At 44.5% G+C, this 6,392-nt stretch overlaps 4 non-coding genes across 4 annotated transcripts; all 4 read left to right on the top strand.

Moving 5' to 3' along the window:
- Positions 1-765: 765 nt before the first annotated feature.
- trnar-ucg (transfer RNA arginine (anticodon UCG)) lies at positions 766-838 on the top strand. The gene has a single exon. It is a non-coding gene; the product is annotated as a tRNA-Arg (tRNA).
- A 1,433-nt stretch (positions 839-2,271) lies between these two features.
- trnas-gga (transfer RNA serine (anticodon GGA)) lies at positions 2,272-2,353 on the top strand. Its single transcript has one exon. It is a non-coding gene; the product is annotated as a tRNA-Ser (tRNA).
- A 2,127-nt stretch (positions 2,354-4,480) lies between these two features.
- On the top strand, positions 4,481-4,553 carry trnar-ucg (transfer RNA arginine (anticodon UCG)). The gene has a single exon. It is a non-coding gene; the product is annotated as a tRNA-Arg (tRNA).
- Positions 4,554-5,970: 1,417 nt separating this feature from the next.
- On the top strand, positions 5,971-6,052 carry trnas-aga (transfer RNA serine (anticodon AGA)). Its single transcript has one exon. It is a non-coding gene; the product is annotated as a tRNA-Ser (tRNA).
- Positions 6,053-6,392: the final 340 nt, after the last annotated feature.

The raw sequence follows: 6,392 nt of genomic DNA, 5'->3' as shown, positions 1-6,392 counted from the left end.
ATACACAGGCGTGTGAAAAGCCCAGTTTCCGTGGCAATTATGCAATGGTTAGAGATTACTTTGATTCAGAAGATAAGGATGGAAAGTGTGTTTGGGTAGAGATGAGGAACATTGAGGAAAGAGGAAACCAGCCGGTGTGGCTGACAAGAACACTAACAGTAAACACAGTGTTAAAAAAATAGTAGAGGAAAAAAAACCGCCTGTGAAAGATAAAAGAAGGCAAGAATTATGGGAGACATTCATTTCCCTTCTTCCTCTCCTGTTTGAATTGGAAGAAACTTTGAAGAAAAACAATCAAAAAGTCATATTTGCCCATCGAACAACGTGCGCTGTACCTTGGTCATTGATTACTGTAGATTAGAATACTTACAATGTGCAAACAGGCCCTTCGGCCCAGCAACTCCACACCGACCCGCCCGAGACCAAATGCATTCCTCTCCTTTAACCCCGTCAATTTAGCACGGCGATTTCAACGAACCGGTACATTTTTGGACCGTGGGACAAAACCAGAGCAAGCGCACGCAGCCACGGGGACAACGTGCAAACTCCACACATTACGTTCCTCGAGGCGGGAATTGACCCTGACTCTGTGGCATTGTGAAACAGCAGCGCTTACGATGGTGTCAGCATGAGATGGGACTTATTTTCCTCTTTAATTGGGAAATATCTCTGTCATTGTGAGCATCTGGAAAGATCGGTTCCTTCGCCAGAAAAAGAAATGAATATGTAATTAAACTTTGTTTGTTTCATGCGAGCGTGTCTCTTGGGCCAGTGGCGTAATGGATAACGCGTCTGACTTCGGATCAGAAGATTGTAGGTTCGAGTCCTACCTGGCTCGAGGGGAATGTCTGACTTTAACCGTGCCCGACGTTGACGCTCCCCTGTGATGTCCTGCCGGGACGTCGCTTCTGTGTTTCCACATTTGAAACTTGCATTTGTCCTATTATCCATTTCAAATTCCAGCTCACCACAACGGAGACCTCTGTCGCTTTGGGGGTATCTTTCTGTGTGTCTCCCTTTGTGGGTGAAAATGAGCATAAGTTCCTCAAAAGAGTTACAAGTCACTGTGCAAAGGTCACACATCTGCCCCATTATTGTGCCATTTAAGAACACAGGATAAAGTCATTGACATTTGCACTGGGAACATGAGAACACACGAGACTTTGGGCCAAAGTTGGAAACTGCGACTGGAATGATTGGCTCTCTGATTAGCCGCGATGCACACAGGTGGAATGGCCTTTTCCCACTTTGTAAATCTACGAAGAATAGTTGAAAATAATCTGCAAGGAAAATGTTCATAAAGGGTGTTTTATTTACACCAAATACGACAGTATCTATCGCCTTGTCTTGTTATTTACTTGTGAGGATTCGATACTCTCAGAACCGTGGCCCGGATCGTATTCCGGCTCATGGAATGCTGGTATTGTTCAGCTAACATGTCGGTGTACCAGTACTTCTGCCGATTTTCCGATGCTAGCAGGTCATTGGTTTTGTCCAAAACATTATGAATGTTAACATAATACGAATAGCTGCAGTTGCTGGAAATCTGAGCCAAAAACGAAAATTGTTTGCGGAACGCAGAAAGACTGGCAACAGAAACATCGACTTTCCTGCTCCTCGGATGCTGCTGTGCTTTTCCAAAATTTTCTGATCTAAAATCAGCTTTCCAGCATCTGCAGTCCTCACTTTTGCCTAGTTCCTTCAGTGCCGCTGGTTCCCAATTCAAGAACTCCATCTCTAGCGGTTTCATGTCTGTACCTCCATGCTGTCGAGTTGAAGAGTGAAGAAAAGTAACTCACCCCCTCCATCTCTGGTGTAATTAGGGGCTGAAAGTTAATCGTATCACATTGAAGTGTATCTACAAGCGACTTAATCTCTGTCTTTTATTGGGAACCATCTCTTTCATTGTAACCATCAGGAAAGACCATTTCGTTCGCTAAAAAGAGAAATGAATATGTCACTAACCTTTGTTTGTTTCATGGCCAAGAATACTCAGATCAATAGCTCCCTTGATTACCTCTGCTCGTCATGTTCGCAAAGAGGTCTAGCAAATTGCCAAGTGTGATTTTCCTTTCATTAAATAATGTTGAATCAATTTTGCTGCAAATATCTTGTCCTAACTTTGTGCTTTTCTTCTTTTACATTGGTGTCTCGCACCTTACAAATGACAGCAAACGTATGAATGGAGATGGAAACATGTAACTCAAGTCAGCGGCAGCTTTCAATGAGATCACGGCTGATTTGGTCAATGCTCAGGGGGCGGTGCTGTCTGTAGTGTTGGCCGAGTGGTTAAGGCGATGGATTGGAAATCCATTGGGGTTTCCCCACGTAGGTTCGAATCCTGCTGACTACGTTATGAACGCTTTCCTGCTGGAACTATTCAAAGTTCAGAAAGCCTGTTTTGCAAACCAGGCCTGTAATTTGATTAGACTTGAGAAACTCGAGTTCTTCATCAGAAATGCTCCACATTTAAAACATGATCTCTGTTTCTCTTTCCAGATACACTGCTCGACACATCGGGTTTCTGCAGTTGTTATTGAACCCCCTGAGCAGAAGTGCTGCTTTTCATTAGATTCCTTTCATCCCTTGTCCTCTGTTCTCTGACTCTGGTCATTGGCAACACTTCCTCCTGCTCGTCAGAGTGCTCATTCCCCACCGCCCCCTCTCCCATCATTACAAACGACCGCAGGAAATTGCCACTTAACCATCTTTGTTCCAAAGTGAAACTCACCAGCCGAGGAACTCTCTCCACCAAACGGGACTTCTCATCCCTGGACATGGTGCAAGCCAGAGGATTGTGAAGAGTTACTGTGAAAATATTGTCAGTTGGCAGTTGGAAAAATGATTAGGAAGCAAACCATATAATTTAGGCTGCAGCTTTGGAAATCTTGAGAAACCCTTTGGGAAATGGAATCATAGGAGATACAAGAAGTGTAAATTGTCAGTCCGAGTAGAGGAAGGGACATTGACTCTGATCTTCCCGGCACAGGAACTGATCTGAGACATTGATAGAATTCTCGCTCCCGTGCGCGAGGAATACAAACTTCATCTGGACTGTGGGATAATGAAAAACTCTGGAACACTCAAGACAATATCCAAATATTGACTGAGATCATTACAGTACGAGTACTATAGATGGGTCAGTTTTTGTCCACTGTGTGCGGGAGGGCTTCCTGACACAGTATGTAGACATGCCATCAAGGGAAGAAGCCACTTTCGATTTAGTACTGGGTAACGAGCCTGGCCAGGTTTTAGATTTGGAAGTAGGTGAGCACTGTGGAGACAGCGATCACAATTCTCTCAGGTTTACTTTCGTGATGGAAAGGGATAGGTGTACTCCACGGAGCAAGAGTTTCAGCTGGTGGAAGGGAAATCACGATGCAATGAGGTAAGATTTAGGAATCGTAGAGTGGGGTAGGAAACTGTAGGGGGTGAGCACATTAAAAATGTGAAGGTTATTCAAGGAAAAGCTCCTGTGTGTCCTAGATAAGTATGTACCTGTCAGGGAGGGAGTAAGATATAGAACGCGTGAGCCGTACTTTACTAAGGAAGTGGAAACCCTGGTCAAGAAGAACAAGAAGTCTTATGTTAGGAGAAAACGTGAAAACTCAGTTCGAGCGCTCGAGGGTTCCAACGATATCAGGAAAGACCTAAAAAGAGAGCTGAGAAGAGTCAGGAGGAGACATGAGAAGTTGTTGGCAGATAGGATCAGGGTTAACCCTAAGGCTTTCCATAGGTATGTGAGCACTTAAAGAATGACGAGAGTTAAATTTGGGACAATCAAGGATAATAGTGGGAAGTCGTATGTGGAGTCAGTGGAGATAGAGGAAGCACTAAATAAATATTTTTCGACAGAGTTCGCTATAGATAATGAAAATGTTGGCGAGGAAGATAGTGAGATACTTGCGTCTAGACTAGAAGAGTTTGAGGTTCACATGGAAGAGATATTAGAAATTCTGCAGAGTGTGAAAATAGATAAGTCAGCTGGGCCGGACGGGATCTATCTGATGTTGTTCAGCAAATGCACGACAGGAAGGTACAAATCAAGCTGATGCTAACAACGGCTCGTTTTGAGCCGCTAATTTGCAGTGACGTGGCGGCGCCAATAAAAGGTGTCACGCAGCTCGTCTAATTCCACATCCTGAGCTCGAAATGACCAGATGTCTCTCGCTGAGTTTCGGCTGGGTCTTGCTTAGACGACACCATGACACGTTTTCACTGGAGTGGATCATGAAATCGCGTCGGGACTGTGAATAAAACGATGGAAACTTCCAGCAGAGAAGGAGGCGACCCCGAAGCAGGCAACTGAGGACAAATGTTTCTCCTTTGCCAGTGAAAGTCACTGCTTCACAAATTGGAAACTTCGAAGTGAAGAAGTGTTGGTGATTTTCTTCGCTGCTTGTTCACCTTTTTAATTCTGATTCCGTGAAAGTCCATGGCATTACATATCGACATTCTGCCAGCGGTAAGCGTGTCTGTTGGGCCAGTGGCGTAATGGATAACGCGTCTGACTTCGGATCAGAAGATTGTAGGTTCGAGTCCTACCTGGCTCGAGGGGAATGTCTGACTTTAGCCGTGCCCCACGTTGACGCTCCCCTGTGATGTCCTGCCGGGACGTCGCTTCTGTGCTTCCACATTCGAAACTTGCATTTGTCCTATTATCCATTTCAAATTCCAGCTCACCACAACGGAGACCTCTGTCGCTTTGGGGGTATCTTTCTGTGTGTCTCCCTTTGTGGGTGAAAATGAGCATAAGTTCCTCAAAAGAGTTACAAGTCGCTGTGCAAAGGTCACACATCTGCCCCATTATTGTGCCATTTAAGAACACAGGATAAAGTCATTGACATTTGCACTGGGAACATTAGAACACACGAGACTTTGGGCCAAAGTTGGAAACTGCGACTGGAATGATTGGCTCTCTGATTAGCCGCGATGCACACAGGTGGAATGGCCTTTTCCCACTTTGTAAATCTACGAAGACAAGTTGAAAATGTTCATAAAGGGTGTTTTATTTACACCAAATACGACAGTATCTATCGCCTTGTCTTGTTATTTACTTGTGAGGATTCGATACTCTCAGAACCGTGGCCCGGATCGTATTCCGGCTCATGGAATGCTGGGATTGTTCAGCTAACATGTCGGTGTCCCAGTACTTCTGCCGATTTCCCGATGCTAGCAGGTCATTGGTTTTGTCCAAAACATGATGAATGTTAACATAATACGAATAGCTGCAGTTGCTGGAAATCTGAGCCAAAAACGAAAATTGTTTGCGGAACGCAGAAAGACTGGCAACAGAAACATCGACTTTCCTGCTCCTCGGATGCTGCTGTGCTTTTCCAAAATTTTCTGATCTAAAATCAGCTTTCCAGCATCTGCAGTCCTCACTTTTGCCTAGTTCCTTCAGTGTCGCTGGTTCCCAATTCAAGAACTCCATCTCTAGCGGTTTCATGTCTGTACCTCCATGCTGTCGAGTTGAAGAGTGAAGAAAAGTAACTCACCCCCTCCATCTCTGGGGTAATTAGGGGCTGAAAGTGAATCGTATCACATTGAAGTGTATCTACAAGCGACTTAATCTCTGTCTTTTATTGGGAACCATCTATTTCATTGTAACCATCAGGAAAGACCATTTCGTTCGCTAAAAAGAGAAATGAATATGTCACTAACCTTTGTTTGTTTCATGGCCAAGAATACTCAGATCAATAGCTCCCTTGATTACCTCTGCTGGTCATGTTCGCAAAGAGGTCTAGCAAATTGCCAAGTGTGATTTTCCTTTCAATAAATAATGTTGAATCAATTTTGCTGCAAATATCTTGTCCTAACTTTGTGCTTTTCTTCTTTTACATTGGTGTCTCGCACCTTACAAATGACAGCAAAGGTATGAATGGAGATGGAAACATGCAACTCAAGTCAGCGGCAGCTTTCAATGAGATCACGGCTGATTTGGTCAATGCTCAGGGGGCGGTGCTGTCTGTAGTCATGGCCGAGTGGTTAAGGCGATGGATTAGAAATCCATTGGGGTTTCCCCACGTAGGTTCGAATCCTGCTGACTACGTTATGAACGCTTTCCTGCTGGACCTATTCAAAGTTTAGAAGGCCTGTTTTGCAAACAAGGCCTGTAATTTGATTAGACTTGAGAAACTCGAGTTCTTCATCAGAAATGCTCCACATTTAAAACATGATCTCTGTTTCTCTTTCCAGATACACTGCTCGACACATCGGGTTTCTGCAGTTGTTATTGAACCCCCTGAGCAGAAGTGCTGCTTTTCATTAGATTCCTTTCATCCCTTGTCCTCTGTTCTCTGACTCTGGTCATTGGCAACACTTCCTCCTGCTCGTCAGAGTGCTCCTTCCCCACCGCTCCCTCTCCCATCATTTACAAATGACCACAGGAA

Source organism: Chiloscyllium punctatum, chromosome 29 (genome assembly GCF_047496795.1).
Source record: "Chiloscyllium punctatum isolate Juve2018m chromosome 29, sChiPun1.3, whole genome shotgun sequence".
Taxonomy (NCBI): domain Eukaryota; kingdom Metazoa; phylum Chordata; class Chondrichthyes; order Orectolobiformes; family Hemiscylliidae; genus Chiloscyllium; species Chiloscyllium punctatum.
Note: the sequence above shows the minus strand (reverse complement) of the source record. Positions and strands in the feature narration are given on the sequence as shown.